Source organism: Jatropha curcas, chromosome 8, assembly GCF_041381405.1.
Source record: "Jatropha curcas cultivar XTBG-Jc1 chromosome 8, XTBG_Jcur_1.0, whole genome shotgun sequence".
NCBI lineage: Eukaryota > Viridiplantae > Streptophyta > Magnoliopsida > Malpighiales > Euphorbiaceae > Jatropha > Jatropha curcas.
In genome coordinates, this window is record NC_143158.1 from 17,021,915 (window position 1) to 17,041,085 (window position 19,171).

A 19,171-nucleotide genomic window follows, 5' to 3' on the forward strand; every position below is an offset into this window, starting at 1 on the left:
AGGTAGTTCTACAATACCTGCTTCTAACTTCTTTTTGATGAAGTGTCTATCAACTTCTATGTGTTTTTTCCGATCATGTTGTACTGAATTTTCTAAGATACTAATTGCTGCCTGGTTATCGCACATTATCTTGCAAGTCTCAGATGGTGGAAACCCAATTTCAGTTAGCAACTTTCGTAACCATAGTATTTCTGCCAAGCCTCGTGCAACCCCTCGAAATTCAGCCTCTGCACTAGACAATGCTACAACCTTTTGCTTCTTGCTTCTCCATGTGACTAAGTTAGCCCCCACAAGAGTAAAATAGCCTGATGTAGATCTACGGTCCACTGGATTGCCTGCCTAGTCGGTGTCAGCATACCCCTGTATTTCTAAGTGTCCATGTGCTTTGAATAGAACACCATGTCCAGATGTCCCCTTTAAATACCTTACGATCCTCCACACAGCTTCCATATGGTCTGTCTGAGGCTGATGCATGAACTGGCTCACTACTTCGACTGTATAGGCTATATTTGGCCGAGTATGTGAGAGATATATTAGTTTTCCAACCAACCTTTGATACCTTTCTTTATCTGCTAGTTCTGCTCCTTCCACTATCTTCAATCCATGATTCACCACCATTGGTATGTCGACCGGTTTACAATCGATCATTCCAGTCTCTGCCAAAAGATCCAAAATGTACTTCTTCTGATATATAAAAATCCCTTGTTTCGATCTTAGTACCTCAATTCTGAGAAAATACTTCAGCCTTCCCAGATCTTTCATTTCAAATTCTGTGAATAGGTTCTCCCTTAGCTTGGTCATTTCTTCCATGTCATCTCCTATAATGATTATGTCATCAACATAAATGATCAAACAGGTTACAAGTCTGCCTCTCCGCTTCAGGAATAGAGTATGATCGGAATTGCTCTGTTTGAACACGTTCCCTTCATTGCTAGTGTAAACTTACCAAACCAGGCTCTGGGTGACTGCTTGAGTCCATAAAGTGACTTCTTCAACCATCACACTTCTCATTTCTGGAATCCCTCTATGAAACCTGGTGGAGCCTCCATATAGACTTCCTCTTTCAGATCCCCATGTAGGAAAGCATTCTTCACATCAAACTGGTGAAGTGGCCACCCCTTGTTTGCTGCTACTGAGAACAATACCCTAATAGTATCAATTTTTGCTACCGGTGAAAAAGTCTCCGAGTAATCGATGCCATAAGTCTGGGTGTATCCTTTTGCCACTAACCGTGCCTTGTACCTTTCAATGGAACCATCTGACTTGTGTTTCACCGTTAAGACCCAGCGACACCCAACTGGTTTCTTTTCCTGTCAGTAAGGCACATTTCTCCCATGTGTGGTTCTGGATCAAAGCATTCATTTCTTCCTTCATTGCATTGGTCCATTTTTCTGATGCCAAGGCATGTTCGACTGTGGTCGGGATCTTTTCTTCACACAGGGCTGAGATGAATGCCTTGGCTTCTCTGGATAGACTCCCCCTGCTATGTTTGCTATTGGATATCTGGACCTCCGAGCCTTTTTTTCTAGAGAGTATCTGTTAGGTGGGACTCCCCTATTGCCTCTGGCTAGTAATACATATCGTTCTTCCTGCTCTGCCACCTGTTTTGCTACAGTCTCACAGTCACCGGGATTAGTGGAAATAACAGGAGATTCAGGAGCTTCAGTTTCTCTTACCTCGGACACCAAGTTAGGAATAGTATTTTCTGAGACACTAGGCTCCATAGACTATATGGAAGCATCAGAAGTTGGCCCAACAGTACTGTTCTCTTCTTGTTCTGCTACTTTCATTTGTGGGTTCTCTTCCTGAAGACCCAATTTCACATGTGGGAACACTGGTTCTAGAAGCCAACTCAGTGTGTCCATATATTCCTTCTTCCTCTGACCACTGGGTTGGGTAGTATAAAAGTATTCGGTTTCAAGGAAATCACAGTTCATTGTGGTGAACATATGACAGGTTTTAGGATTATAGCATTGGTACCCCTTTTGATTAACCCGTACCCAACAAATACACATTTTTCTGCACATGGGTCAAATTTGGTTCTTTCCATTTTCGGAATGTAGACAAATACAGAGCAACCAAAAATTCATGGTTGAAGAGTTAAGGTCGAAGGTATTTTGGTAAATTTGGCTAGGGTTTGGATTGGACTTTGAAGGTCAAGGATTTTGGTTGGGAGTCTATTTAGAAGGTAGATGGCAGTGGCTAAAGCTTTAGGCCAAAAACTTTTGGGGACCTGAGACTCAATAAGAAGAGCTCGGGTCATTTCAAGGAGGATCCTATCTTTCCATTCGGCAACACCATTTTGTTCGGGGGTATGAGGACAAGTAGTTTGGTGTACTAACCCTTTTTGTTGAAAAAATTGTTTCATGGCTGTGTTTGACAAATTCTCCCCCGTTGTCAGATCTTAAAATTTGAATTGACTTATTGAATTGGGTTTGGATCATAGTATAAAATAGGATAAATTTATCAACAACCTCTGACTTGTTTTTCAAACAATATACCCACGTTATGCGAGTATAGTCATCCACAAATATCAAGAAATAGCGAAAACCTTGCCCTCCCATGACAGGTGCTGGACCCCACACATCAGAATGGACTAATGAAAAAGGTAAATCAACCCTAGTATTATTTGGCCTGAAACTCTATCTGTGGCTTTTCGCCAAAACACAAGTCTCACAATACAATACATTATTGGATTTAAAGAGTTTGGGAAATAAAAGATGTAAATAACCAGTGGATGGATGTCCTAATCTCAGTGCCAAAGCCAAGCTTCTCGATTCGCAGTTCCATGTGCTAGCATCACAATACCGTGTTAGGCAACTTCATCCATGTAGTACAGTCCTCGGCGCTCAGTGCCACGTCCAATAATTGTTCCCGTCCTGATGTCCTACAGTATACAAAAAGTGGGGGTCATTAGCATGGTACAATTAAGTTCTTTTGTTACATGACTAATAGACAACAATTTATGTGAAAGTGAAGGGACATAAAGACAGTTCGACAATTTTAGTGTGGGTGATATTTCAATAGACTCGGCTTCCTCTATAGAGACTATTCCCCTATTGGCTGCTCCAACATGTGTCTTTGTGGGTTTTGACTGTATTTTAATATCATGTGCATCAAATGTCATGGTGTCAGTGGCACCACAATTAAAAATCCATGAGGCATTCTTACTGTTATCAAAATTTTAGACCATATTAGCAATAGACAAAATTTTTATTGGGTCAATTTGTAATAAGTCCAAAAAAGAGGAGCCTGATAATAAACTGTCCAAATTGGAAGGGTTTAGGAGGAAATTCCCAAACCCTTTACCTTTATAACATGTATTACCCGTTTCTTCAGTCCCAGTCGCCATTGCTCCTCCAATACTGCCTCCATCTCCGACGCCTCCTTTGTAACAGCCCAGGCCTACCAAGATATTGTCCGCTTTAGGCCCACGAGCCCGCAGGGTTTTGTTCCTGGGCTAGCGAAACCACGCCTGATAGCCCAAAACGCGTCTTGGCATCTAAGGCCTACCACCCTTTATGTACATCACTTCCACCTTGTGCGTAGCCGATGTGGGATTTGCCTAAGGTGTTTGTGCCCCAAACCTGGGATGTCACATACACCCCCCCTTAGGGACTCAGCGTCCTCGCTGAGGTTTGCCCCATCACTGGCCAGAGGGACAAGGCTTTGGCTCTGATACCAAATTGTAACAGCCTAGGCCTACCAAGATATTATCCACTTTGGGCCCACGAGCCCGCACAGTTTTGTTCCTGGGCTAGCGAAACCACGCCTGATAGCCCAAAACGCATCTTGGCATCCTAAGACCTGCCACCCTTTATGTACATCACTTCCACCTTATGCGTAGCCGATGTGGGATTTGCCTAAGGTGTTTGTGCCCCAAACCTGGGATGTCACATCCTTAGCCACCACCGCTTCTAGTAGCCTCAGGGTTGCTCACGGCGGTGGCGGCTTTACCCCCTGTGGCTTGTCCGTCCCTTTTACGTCCATCGTTCCACCATGCTGGATATCCCACAATCCAAAAACAGTTCTCTTTTGTGTGTTTACTCATCCCACAGTGAGTACACTTGAGTTTTGCCTTGTCTGAATGGGATGATGATCTGCCTGGCTTGCTTGTGGAGCCTGACCGTCATTGTCCCTGTGCTGCCATTCCCTTGGCTTCAGTCCTGGTTGCAATCAATCCGTCGCCTATGCCCTGTTGTGATGAGATTCCAGAAGCCGGTCCCAAAATATTAAGGCGGGTTGCCTCTTTCCGAACGGTGGCGTAGGCGGCTTCCAGTGAGGCTAGCGTATCTTATTGTAAGATCTCTCTTTTGATTTGATTATATTCCTGATTGATTACATTCAGGAACTGGAACAGCTTTTGTTCTTGACGGACTCTGTTGTATGTGGCTATGTCTGATTCTGAGGTCATCAGATTTGGTTCCCGGTGGTCAATCTCGCCCCACACTCCTTACATGGTAATCCAGAAATCTTCTAAGGTGCTCCATTTTGCTTCATACCATTTGCCTTTGAATGAAGATCAAAGGTTTGTAGTTTGTCCCTGCCACTACTGTATATTGTAACAAGAGCATTCCACAATGCTTTTGCTGTGGGAAATTCGGTCAGATTGCTTGCCAATTGGGGTTCAATATTTTGAATTAACCATGAGAACACGATGATATCGTCTTGTTCCCATTTCTCGTATTTTTCGTCATCGATCTATGGTGGCGCTGGAATTTCGGTGTGGTGGCTCAACAGGCCTTTGATTTTCCTCCAATTGCAACCTTAATCATGCGCGCCCATAACGCATAATTTTGGCTGTTTAATTTGATGCTGATTATTAAATTATCTGAAAGGGTTTGTTTTTGGTTTTGGTTACTGAGGCCATTTTTGATGAGATTTACTAATTGAATTGTCCGTCATCGTTGCTAATGTCAGACTGTTTCCCCGAGTTGCCGTCTTCGGATAAGGTAGTCGGAGTCTTCTGGGTTGGTAAACTGGTGGCTGATGAGGAGTTGTCGTCTTTGGACATGGTAGTCGGATTTCTGTTGGTAAGTTGGTAAATGATGAGCAATTGAAACAGTTTGGTCCTAGAATCATTGAACCAGCTATGATACCATGTTAAATGGTATTATTTGAGACATAATCTGGAAGAATTGTGTTGATATAATATTCCGCTGCTTTACAATGTCTTAATATAGCTAAGCACAGGTTTATACAAGGAAAGAAATAAACAGTAAAGAGAGGAATTATTCTCCTCCTATAATTATTCCCTAATTATGTACACTAATTGGGAAATGATGAGAAAATCTGATCCCACATTTTCCTCCTATTTCCTTGCTTTCTGACATTATTCTTCTAGCTGCTTATTTCTCCCTCTAAAGTCAGGATCCGTAATAATTAGCAAAATTGGCATTTGATAAATGTCTCATAAAAAAATTCTAGATATTCAACCATAGACATAAATTTATACCCGACATATTTTTCAACTTTCTTTGAGGACCCATCTTAGTGCATTGTGGTGGAGCAATTAGAATATATACCGCATATTTAAAAATTCATTAATGGGTAATATTTGGTTCCTGATCTAAAATCAATTATAAATGGGAGAACAATAGTAATTTATTGGCCTGATGCAAGTAAATGCTATTTAATTTAATAACATGTCCCTCTAAAATAGGGAGATTTATTCTCATAATAATTGTCTTGCAATTAATTGTAATGATTTATAAATGATTCTACTAAATCATTTTTGAGCATAAGTTAAAGCAACAACAGGTTGCCCCAAATTATTTCAATTAATACATTGTATAATCATTAAAGGTTGATGTGCAAATTCACCATCATTCTCAAGATAAATTGTTTTAATAGTATAATCTAGAAATTGTATTCTTAATAATCATGCAAACTTCTAGTTACACGTTTATAATAATCTTTGCAAACTTTAGGTTGCAAGTTAATAACAATCATGTAACTATCTTTTGGATACATCCATAACATATCCAAATAAATTTAATAATTTTCCTTTATATATTTAAAAAAATACAAACAGTTCAATTTGAATTCTTAGTGACGCTCAATAATTAATTTACTTCGAGACTAAACTAAGCATGAAAAATTCAGATTTTAAGAAACTTCTGATTCTTCAATAAATATCAACATAATGATCAAAATTTTCTTTTTTGCATCATTGATCGGGATGGTCCAACCGATCATGCCAAATAATATAAATACTTGGATTTGTAAACTTTCAGTTTACAATCATATTTTTTTCAATCATTATCTCTATATGATATCCATTTTGATGAATATCTTTGGAATGATGCATTATGCATAAAATCCATTTCTCTAGGTAGTAATACTTGCTCTTTCAGAGCTTTTAAATATTTTTTTTACTACCAAAGTCAAATTTGTCTTTTAATATTTTGGTGTACAACAGGTACATAACAAATATTTGTGCCACATTATTTATACCATTTTAGTGGTAAAATTTATTCTTAATTATGTGGCCACAATAATTGCTAAAATCACTACTTCAATTGTGATTTTATTGATATTTTTAATGACAAGTATATCCTTATCATTATTCATGTCCAATATAATAAATTATTGCATTCACTTCAGGAAATGCATTAGATCTAGTTGGATAGACATCGTTACGTCTCTATATATGTTATTCCATTCATTTCGGAAAATAAAGCAAAATCCAGTTGGGCGGCCTCATGATCTTTAGTAAGATCTCTTTATTTTGCTCAATGATAAAAAAAATATGAAATAAATCCAAAATATAAATTAAAATCTTCTCTCTCGATATTGTCACTTCAAGAGCATACTCGAGGCATAAATTTGATGGGCAATTTTAGATCAAGGGATAATATAACCAAATATAATAACAACAATATCTTAATTGTATTTAAAATAAATCAATTCTCAAATTTTGTACCACATTAATAATATATATTAATATATAACAATAATAAAATAATTTATATGGATAATATATATCAATATATTCCACAATTATAATAATAAAACAATAACTTTAATACTGTAGAATTATAATCACTTACAGTTTTACAAACTTTGCATTAATAAATGCATCCACTCATAATGAACTTTTGGTAATTGTAACTTTCTTTTTAAATCATTCCAAAGAACAAAGTGATATTTAATTATCAAATATTCAATAAAAGAGAATTATTTCCTTTGGAACTATTTCAATTAGATTCTCGATTGTGTCTCCAAAATCTGTTACATTCAAATATATTCTATCACCTTATATTCATGATAAATAATATTTACCCGCAATTCAAGATGTCATAAATTCAAGATCTATAAAATTTAACAAAGTAAAGTAATTATAGTAAAAAAAAATATTATAATCAAAAAGTTAATTATAGGGGTGGCCACGGTTCCGGAACCGGCGGTTCCGGTTCCAGAACCGGCGGTTCCGGTTCCAAAACAACTGGAACCGGAACCGAACCGAAAAAGTCCGGTTCCGGTTCCGGTTTGGAACCGGAAGGTTCCGGTTCCAGTTCCGGTTCCGTCCGGTGATAAAACCGACGGTTCCGATCGATTTTCCGGCGAATCACATAATTTTAAATTTTAAATTTTGAAGACCGGTTTTCAAAATTTAATAAATTTGTGAAAGTTATTTGTAAAAAAAATACACCTAAAAAATTAAAAAATTCTACAATTAAATTTATTTTTTTAAAGACTTGAATATAATTATTTTTTACAAAAAAATTCTTCAACTGAAATTATTTTTTGTTTAAAAAAGTTTGAATATAATTTAAAAAAATATTGTAGAGAGAGTAAGTAGAGAGAGTAGAGATTTTTTTGTAATGAATTTGTAAATGAAATGAGGTATTTATAATAAATCCAAAAAATTAATTTTTCAAAAATACCCTTGAAACTAGCCGTTATATAGCCGTTTATAGCTATTGGGAGGAATAATTAATAGATTTCACAATAAAATTAAAAAAAAAAACACAACGTTCAGACCAATAATTATAAGAAGAATATGTATTTATTTTTTTATTTCATTTTTCTGTTGTCCCTTTGTAGGGTGTAGGCGTAGGGTTTATAATTTTATTGTGTCTAAGGTTGGGTGGACAGAGTGGTGGGGTACTGGGGTTTCTTTGCTCTAAAAGGAGCTTTTTTTTTTTATTTTTTTTTGGTGTGACAGTTTATAAGAACCTCCGGTTCGAACCGGTTCGAACCGGCGGTTCTAACCGGCCGGAGAACCGGCGGTTCCAACCGGTTCCGACCGGTTTTCTGGAACCGCCGGTTCTGGTTCCAGAAAATCTGGAACCGGAACCGAACCGGAATATTCCGGTTCCGGTTCCGGTTCGTCCCGGTTCCGGTTCTCACCGGTTCCAGTTTCGGTTCCGGACCGGTTCGAACCGGCGGTTCCGGTTCCAGGAACCGTGATTTGGCCAAGCCTAGTTAATTATAAGAGTCCTAAATTAATTGTCAAAATTCCATGAATATCACCTTTACATAAAAGCTTAATGATGAAGATAAATTGAGTAAATGGGAAAACGAAAAAGCATAAAACATTGTTACTATTATACGAAGTCTTAGAGATTAAAACAATTACAAAAATAACAAATTTGTAAGCAACTCGAGAATATTAAATTATTTTTATTGAATCTTATAATTCATGAATAAATCATATCATGATTAAACGAACAATCTTGGTGGAGCATAAAAATTTCAACAGCAATCAATGACAAGTAGGACAAATTAGCAACAATATAACTCATAAGTGATCCTTCAATCTCAGCGAACTAAAAGTCAATTAATCATTACCATCACCTTATACCTATTAAACTTTATTATTAATTGTTATTATCATTCAAAGCAATTGTAATAACAATTGCAAAACATCCAAAAGCGGAACACATGAATCATACGCTAATATTTGAATAATTCATTTTTTTTATTATTATTTAAATCATCAAATATGAACGAAATAATTAATGATTCTATAGAAAGATATCGTAAAAGAAAATTACCTCTTTAAAGAGTAAATAACTTAAACACGTAAATCTTAACTTTGGTTGTCACAAACCATAAGTTGTCCTCTCTGTAAGCGATTTGGTTGTCACAAACTATGAGTTGTCCTCTCTTTAAGCGACTTGCGATTTGATCAAGAGAGCTATAGAACAAAAATCAAAGTGGTAGAACAAATCGTGCTAATAACGTATTATAAAATAATATAAAACTAGAGAGAGAAGTAAAGAGAGAATATTGAGAATAAGGAGAGAATACAAGAGTGTATTTATTAATGATGAAACGCTACACACACACACACACACATATATATATAGTTACATAAGTGGAACCCTAATAAGAGTTATTATATTTTATAATGAAGATCTAATTTCAAGAATCAATAAACGCAATAAAATTATTTTGATCTTAAAATTTTTAAATTATTCAAGAGTAAAATGTAATTTTAATAAAACAACTTTATACTAAATATTGTGTTTATTTTTTAGCTCATTTTCTTTTTTATTTCTCAAAAAAAACCTTAATTGTCTAAATATACCTTCTTTTATTAAATCTAGGGAAGAGATATCTATAACAAGTTTTATAGATTTATTTAAGAGAGAGTTTATTTCTTTCAAAATCTTCAGTGAGCTTGCAATCGATCCTTCTCTAAAACACGAATCAATCAACTATATCTCGGATCATTCTTCAAGGAACAAGATGATTGGGTGTTCATCATCATCTCCAAACCAATCTTAGGTTTTTCTTTAAAGCGAGGTAAATCTGAGAGTTTAAACCTTCTACTTCATCTTTTTCTTTTCTCTAGTGATCTAAATCACCTTTCTTAAGCTTGGTTATGAGAAAAACTCGTGATAAACCAAGAAGAGGTCTGTCTTTGTGGAAGTGGCACACTGCGTGAATAAGTGGCATAAGCCACTATGTGTGGCGCACACCACAAGAAGTGGCTCATGCCACTTGCCAGTTCTTTCTTGTCAGACACTCTAAGCTTCATTTTCTGGATTCTAATTATGGCAAGATCTGCATGCCACTACATGTGGCACACGCCCCTATTAGTAGTGTACGGACCTTCATTTCAGCAACTCAGGGATACAATCAATAAACCAATTGTGATTCTGAGATCCATTTGAGTTAAGCTTTAAGTATCTTCGCTTTATTACGTATAAGACTCATTTTGGCCTGGATAAACAAACAAAGAATATGAAATAGGTAGTGATGGGTCATAGTTGTTCATCATGATGAATAATAAATTCTTGAACTCAAATCTTGCTTTAAATTAAAAATCAATATTTTTACTTCACTGTCATTTACTTTTCATTTCTTTAAATTCCAGTAATTTAAATTCCAAGTTCATTTATATTTATGCAATCTTTATCTTTACTCTTTATTCATTTATGAACTAACCTCTAACCATTAATCTTGTTAATATTGATTTTGTCTCCTTTTATTGTTGTTCTTGCTTTATGCTATTATTTGATCATTGTTGTGTTTAAATTCATGTGCAATGCATAGCTTTGATTCTCTTATATTAGGTTCTTTATCTTTATTGCTTTTATTATATTAAGCTTGATGTAAGTGTCCATAATAGTTCCCATAAATTGCTTATTTGTAATTCTTTTCTCCTCCTCCCTTTTTTACTTGATTATGTTGTATGCTTTATTTAATTGTTATTGTTCATGATTGCTATATTTCAAAATTACAGTAAAACTCATTTTTTCAACTCAATTAGAGTTAATTATATTATTAAGATTGTGAATGCATGGACAATGAAGGAGGCCGATTTCCAATCGGGTGGTCCAGGTGTGTAACACCTTCCTATGATCGTAAATAACTCCCTTACCCAATTTCTAATTAAAACCGAATTAGTCATTTCCAAAGAAATGGCTAGTTCATGATTTTTTCCCTAAAGAGGGTGGCAACGTCAAAAATAAATTTATTACCAAAGTAAGAGTTATTTTATAAAATCCCTTATTCAAAATAAGGTCACCTATCTGAGGACGTCAAAACAGGTCTAATAAGAGACAATTAATTTGAAAAATTAAAATAAACCAAGCCCGTTTTTATATTTTGCGAAAACATATAACATCATCACATTCCATATGAGGTGTTGTGCTCATATTACTCAATTACTTGTGAAGGATGGGCTTGCAATTATTTAAGATTCTATTAAAAGGATTAGGGATGTAGTGAAACATATAAGTAGCAGTCTACAATGTTCAGATATATTTAAAAAGTGTTGTGAGTTGGCAGGACTTAAGTCCAAATCCTCTTTACAATTAGATTGTCCAACTAGGTGAAATTCGATTTATTTGATGTTGGAATTTGCATTAACATATGAGAAAGCTTTTGATAGGTTAGATGATATAGATAGCCGATTTGAAAAATTAAAATAAACCAAGCCCATTTTTATATTTTGTGAAAACATATAAGGTGTTGTGCTCATATTATTCAATTAGTTCTAAAGGATGGGCTTGCAGCTATTTAAGATTCTATTAAAAGGATTAGGGATGTAGTGAAGCATATAAGTAGCAGTCCACAATGTTCAGATATGTTAAAAAGGTGTTGTGAGTTGGCATGACTTAAGTCCAAATCCTCTTTACAATTAGATTGTCTAACTAGGTGAAATTCAATTTATTTGATGTTGGAATTTGCATTAACATATGAGAAAGCTTTTGATAGGTTAGATGATATAGATAGCTGATTTGAAGATGAGTTTGGGGATGAGTTGCCTAGTGAAACTGATTGGAATAATGCTAGCATCATTTGCAAATTCCTTAAGAAATTTTATGGTATTACTAGCAAGTTGTATGATTCTTTATATTCCACATCTAATATTTATTTTCATGAGATCATGAAAATTTTAAAGGAATTGGAAAATTATGAAACTAGTACAGATGAAAAAATTGTTGAAATGGGAAGGCAAATGAGATTAAAGTTTGACAAGTATTAGGGTTCATTAACAAAATGAAAGTGATATTTTTTATAGCAATTGTCTTAGACCCTAGATACAAGCTGAATTATGTAAAAGCAAAATACATTGCATATTATTCTCAAAATGATGCGATGATGTTGAGTGATAGGGTGCTAAATGCATTAAAAATAATGGTGACTGAGTATAAAAGGGAAAATGATGAATTATGTATGGATGGTGGTATTTTAAGTCAAAATGCAATTTTTGAAAGTAGGAGTGATGCAATGATAGAAGAAGAAGAGGAGATTGATGAGTACTTTATTCAAATGGATAAAGAGAAAAATCCAGCTTCTCATTCTAAGCTTGAAAGATATTTAGAGGAACTTCCTAAGAAGTTCATTAAGGATTTTGATTTGTTCTTATGGTGGAAAGTGAATTCAATTAGGTATCCTATTTTATCCAAAATAGCAAGGGATATTTGGCAACTCAATGCTCAATGGTTGTTTCTGAATCTGTATTTAGCACTGGAGGGAGACCTTTAGAGCAATTTAGGAGTTCTTTGCTTTCAACTACTGTAGAGGTCTTAATTTGCTGCCAAGATTGGTTGAGAAATCCAAGTAAGCCTATCTAGCTTGAAGAATCCATTGAAGAGCTTGAAATTTGGGAGTCAAGTATGACTAAACTATTGTTTCAAATAAATTGTATGATATTAATTATTTAACATTTACAATTTTTCCTTTAACTTATATTTTTTTTCTCATTATGAAAATTGGAGATTATGAAATATCCTGAAGTTAAGGAGTTGATCATTCCAATAACCAAAGTGGATACTAGATATTACAACTTGTAAGTGGCGATTAGTAAATTTAATTTACAATATGTGAAAGCAATGGCAAAACATTATTTTAGTTAAACCAATATTTTACATTGTGTTGAAGTGGATAATTTTCTTTCACTTTATTTGAATTTAATTGTTATTGTTTCTATCATTATTTTCAATAGATTGTTTATTAGGTGTTTAAGCTTTTTATTAGATATGAGTGAATAATGTGTTGTTTATATTCATTTTCTTGGAAGTTACTTGTTTATTTATTTTTAATCACAATTCATAATTTATTAACACATTTATTGTGTGACAATGAAGGTACCATCACTTTGGAGATTTCGTGGAATTTAAATTCTTATTGTTGACAATAGAAATAAAACTTCATTATTCAATTGTTAATTATGATTTGTTGATATTTGTCATTTTCATGTTATTTAGAAATTGAAAGATGATAGGAGTTTCTTTTACAATAAATAAAAATAAAACTTCATTATTGATCATTATTTTTTAATGTATATCCTAGTACATTATGATTCTTTTTTTTTTAATTAGCATATATTGTAATTTAATTTTGATATTAGAATTTTTTTTATATAAAGAAACCTTGTAATATGTTTTAAAAATATAATAATTTTCAATGGGGGAACTGGAACCGGAACTAGATCCAGAACCAAAGAACCGAAACCGAAAAATCGTACCGAAACCATATCGAAAATTTAGTTCGGCTTGGTTCTGGCTTTTTAGTCCTTTGATTCCGATTCGGGTTCCTAAAAATGAAAGGGCCAAATTTTTAGTTCAGTTCCGATTCCTCTTAAGAACCGTTCTGGAACCGGACTTGCACAACCCTAGATGCTAATGTAAGTTGCTAGTACTTTCCACTTTTATATAAGAATTTATTGCTTTATTTTAATGTTTAAGTTTAACAAATGTAGGGTCATGAATCAATAGCATAAATTGACAAGAAAGGTAGAGCTTGCAAGTTGCCCATTAAAGTGACATCCATAGAGAATTATACTTTTCAGGTAATTCAATTACCATGGTATCTCATTTTAATTAGCACTCTTCAGCTAACTATGTAGAGGTATTGAGTTCAATTTTCCACTACAGCCTCATAAGAAGTCTTCATCAATTGTTGATATATCTATCCAGGCTTGGGAGAGTTACAATACTTTGAACTTAGAAAATTAAATAATCTGCAGAAACATTTTGCACCGCCCATTATTCGGTTCCCTATGATTAAATAAAGAGTGTCACATTCTTTGCTAGAGGCATATATCTAAACATGCTAAAAGACTAACTAAATCCTAAACATGCAATCATTTACTGCAAAAGTACATATTACTAATACTCCAAATGACTTAGAAAATCTTTTGAGAAATCTTGTAGAAAAATGCAAGAGCTTTTCTATATTATAATAGTCCCAAAGTAAAACCTTGATAGTAATACACTTCTGTATCTTAACCATCATCACTCACACATTCAAACTCCAAGGGGTTGTTCACTTAGAGAAAACACGAAGAGTTTTCTGAAAAGTTTTTCTATGGAGAATGGAAAATAGAGAATATGTTCATTTTATATAATTTTCTAAAATTTAAAATAGAAAGCGGTCTTGGTAGTTTATCAAATTTAAAGGAAAACTTGGAAAACAACTTTGGGATGTTTTCCAAAATTTTCTTTTACAAAAAAAGTGCGTTATCCAAATATTTTCCAATGAAAACACCGCTTACTTAAAAAAGAGACTCCTTTCAATCCCAACTAAACCTATTTGATATATATTTTAAGGCTATAGGTGTTTTAGTGATGCTCAGGTCGGTGTTTGAGGATCAAGGGTGCCTGGTTAAGGCTTTTAGTAATTTGGGGAGCATGCCCTCAGTTTGTAGTGCTTAGCCCTGTTTAAGGCTTTTGGGATTTTGGTGGTGTTCAGGTTGGTGCTTGAGGCTTATGGGTGCTCGGTTGATGCTTTTGGTAATTTGGGCAAGATGCCCCCAGTTTGTGGTGCTTAGGTCCAATTTAAGGATTTTTTGTGTGCTCAGGTCGGTCTTTGAGTTATGGGTATTTGAGTAGTGTTCAGCTTGTTTTAAGGCTTTGGATTGTGTTTAGTTCAGGTTAAATGGTAAGTCAAGCAAATCTCCTCAAGTAGGATTTGGTATTTCGGTTTGACCGGATTTAGGTCGATCATGGGCTTAGTGTTTAGGTTGACCAAATGATGGTGTTTCGGTTCGACCATGGTTTTAGGTTGACCATGAGTTTAGAGTTTAGGTTGACCATAGGATGATGTTTCGGTTTGACCACGGTTTAGGTTACCGTGAGTTGGAGTTTCGGTTTGACCATGGATTTTAGTGTTTAGGTATTTCTTAGTCCATGAGGTGCAGTGCTTGAATGCATGGATGTCGTGCCAAAAAATGGTTTCTTAATTTATGGTGCATATAACCTAGAGTCAAGCTCTAGCACCATTACATGCTTTTGGCGGATTGGGTTTAAGGGTCTCTATCACACCTTACCTCACTGTAAAGCATGACATATCACCCGTAATATGTTTATCAAGCCCTTAATCTATATAAGAACTCAATAAACATACTACTAGGACATTATTGATTTGCTGACCGTAGAAGCAATCATGATCTAACGAACTGCACCTGTTGTCCACAGTTTAAAAACCCTTTTGTCGTCGTGATGTGAATGAGAGAACGGTTAGATTATGAGAGTGTTTTATTTTGTTTCTGTCTTTTTGTGATAGCGATAGTGGAGAACGTGTGCTCCTACTCTTTTATTTTAGTTGGATTACCACAAGTTGAAGTAATCCTACTAGAACTCAAACTCTCTAATTGTAACCAAACAAATTGTATTTAAACTTATTCAAATACTAATAATAATTAGACACATTAATTATTATTAATGGAGCCGACTTAAAAGACTAGTCATGGACATACTTATACCTGTCAATTAATTCCAACAATTATTAATTTTACTAGTTCTTATTAATTATATTATTTTGCTTTCATTAATGTTTAAATTAAAAGAAAATTAAATTATAAAACAATCAAAAATTTCAAAAAAGAAATGAAAAGTAAAATAGATACAAATACGAGTACATGAATTAGTATGAATATAAATAAAAAATAATTGCTTTTATTAAAAATACAATGTTTTTAATTTCAGTAATTTTCAAAAAATAAAGGAAAATATTTTATTATTTATTAAACAAAAAATTGAAACTTTTAATTAAATAAATAAATTATAATATGAAATTATTAATTTAATATTATAATTAAATAAATTAATAAATTAAAAACTCTACAAAATATTAATGATATTATTAATTTCATTAATTATTAAAAAACTAAAAAAAATATTATTAATGATGTAGCACCCTAGGCAAATCCCACATCGGTTAAGTGCAAGTTGCAAGTTTTGTACATAAGTATGGACAGACCTTATACTGTCAAGAGGCCTTTTGGGTGGTCTGGCCATGGTGTAAGGAGGGTACGGGCCTACCATGTGTCGGCACCCAGGAACAAAACCGTGTGGGACTATGGTCCAAAGCGAACAATATCTTGGTCAGTCTGGGCTGTTACAGGCTGTCAAACCTCAGTGAGGATGCTGAGTCCCCAAAGGGAGGGTGAATGTAGCACCCTGGGCGAATCCCACATATGGACAGATCTTAGACTGTCAAGAGACCTTTTGGGTGGTCTGGCCATGGTGTAAGGAGAGTACAGGCCTACTATGTATCGGCACCCAGGAACAAAACTGTGCTGGCCTGTGGCCCAAAGCGGACAATATCTTGGTCAGTCTAGGCTGTTACAAATGATATTAAATTTCAACCCCATGAAAATACATTATATGTCTAAAATTAATTATGAATTACTTTATTACCATTTGGTCTCTAATTTAGAATTAAATAAAACTATCTCTAATTTCATCTCCAAATCATTAACTTTATTTGTGTTTAGATTGTTTCTACATTTTAATTTTAAAGGTAGATTTTTTATCCATTTCTTAAATGGCATTCTTATAGGTAATATGCTCTATAGCCAATTTGATTGATTATATTTTGAATATAATATTTCATGTAATAAATATTTTATCATTAATAAAAGACATTTATTTATTTTTTATATTCTATTTATTGAATCTCGGTAAATGATAAAGTCAATGGGATACTATTGTTTTGCAAAGTAAATTATAATGTGGGAATAATTATAAATTTTATTTTCAATTAAAGCAATGTTTCTAAATATTTTTGGTCAATGTTCTCATTATTGAACATTGATTAGAGCTGTTGAGACTAGTACATATTGCTTTTTTTTCTTTAGAAGAACAGTTGTTTTTATAAGCTGAGATATATATGATATCTAGAATTAATATGTAGGTACTTGTTATTTGAACAAGTCCACTGAATTAACATGTATGAGAATTCCATATGGAGAGTTACCTATGTCTATGGAATACTCAAGTGATGGTTGTGTAAGTGATCATTTGACTTGAAATTACTAAGTTGTCTTGTATGGGGATGGTTATGTTTTGATTCTTCGTTCACATTATTTATTCATGAATAATAAGTAATGATTAATTGGAAATAGTAGGAATTGTACGGAGATACTTATGTAATTAAATAAGGATTTATCACCCTACGTAAATCAAGAAAAATATTATAATTGTTCTCTATTAGTATTGATTAAGAAATCTTTGCGCAAGATAGAATGAAATTAGCAAATTAGATTTGAAATTTCATTCACATGATCAATAGCTAAAGATTAATAGAACTAACATGATTTAGTAAAGCAGACATACTTCGTGTCTAATCACTAAATCAGAATATTAATGATGAAGGGATATTAATTACACTGATAATCATGCGTTGAAAGGTTAAGTTAAGCCACTTTAACTTTCTAAATATTTAAGTAGTCATGAAATGTTGCTAGACAATGTACTTGACCTTCAAATATTAATTAATTTATTTATTTTATATTTGTTGCCAACATATTTGGAACTAGAAGGTCACACACATAAGAATGGATATGAAAAAGTGAAAACAATACATTGAATCAAGTATGACTTGATTACAAATAAGGATATTAAGGGCAAAGTTGTAATTTAATTTTAATTATAATTTTACCTAAATTATTAAGTATTGACTTAATTAATTTATATCTAAAATTTAATAAGATAAATTTTAGATTTGAAACAACCCGAATTTTTATTTTCAAAGATTTTCCAATTAAATTTAATAAACCGACAGCTTGGAAATTTATTTTAATATTTTATTGCGAACACTGTGAGAAATCGAACCGAAAACCGATTGAAAAAGCCGAAAACCAATTGAAAATCAAAGATTTGGGTGGAATCGAACCGAATCGAACCGGTTCGACCCAAACCATCTAGAAACATCTCTTTCTTTTCTTTTTATCTCCAGCGCTGCACCTCTACTTCTCACCCTCACCAGCGCCCCACCTCCACTCCACCAACACAGCCACCGCGCCTCCTCCTCCCTCTCTTCTTCTTCTTCTTCTTCTTTCTTTCTTTCTTTCTTTCCTTTTTCTTTCTTTCTTTCCCTTTCTTCTTCCCTGCAACTGTGTCTGCGTCACTGCCAGCAACTCCAGCAACGTCGGCCGATCACCACCGCGCGCCAGTTGCAGTCGCACCGCCTCCATCGCGCGCCAGCACGTCCCGCAGCTCCTCCGCGCGCCACAGTCGGCCCTCTGCCAGGTCTGTCGCGCCTACAGCAGCAGCACCAGCTTCAAGCCTCACCGCCAGCCGCACCTCCGCCCTCTGCCAGATCACCCAGCCACCGCTGCAGCTCCCTGTCGCAGAAACACCACCAGATCGTGCCACCTTCGCCTTCCCTTGCCACTGTCAGTCGGATCCGACCACTTCCGGCGTGCGTAGCTCCGATCCGACACGAGCAAATTTCCGATCTAGCAAAAAATTCGACAAAAAAAAAAAAATTATATTTGGGGTATAAATTAATTTAACTACATTTTCGTTAATTTAATTTTATTAATGATAGTTAATTAAATCTAGTCATTTTAGTTAGTTTAATTCTAATAATTTTAGTTGATTAACTTGATTTTAGTAATTGATTTTAGTAATCTTGAGTAATTAATTTAATTTAGCAATTTTGATTAGTTAAATTAATTTAATTTGGCTAGATCTACTGATTAGTTTAATTACTTGATTAATAAAAATAATAGTTAGTTAAAATTAAATTCAGTATTAAATAATTTATTACAGAAAAGAAATTAAATATCGAGATTAAATTACGTAGAAAAATTTAGAATATAAAATAAAATTATTAGAAGGGTAAAGAAATATTTTGTCTGATAGAGTTATTCTTTTTGTGTCATTCTTACTTTGCTTAGATCGCCCGGGTCCATCTAGTGCTCCTCCAGGACAACATCAAAGCTAGAATTTCGCTCTCTATCACTGTGAGTAATAAT

At 34.2% G+C, this 19,171-nt stretch overlaps 1 protein-coding gene across 2 annotated transcripts in view; it reads left to right on the forward strand.

Moving 5' to 3' along the window:
* Nucleotides 1-19,171, forward strand: part of LOC105636387 (uncharacterized) — an 89,424-nt gene that overhangs the window by 69,169 nt on the left and 1,084 nt on the right. The window contains exons 1-2 of one of the 2 annotated variants that reach the window (XR_016322277.1): nt 18,134-18,690; nt 19,094-19,159. The gene's annotated coding sequence lies outside the window, so the exon portion shown is untranslated. Of the gene's footprint in view, nt 1-18,133; nt 18,691-19,093; nt 19,160-19,171 lie in introns of those variants that run through there. The other variant, XR_016322276.1, reaches the window with a different exon arrangement.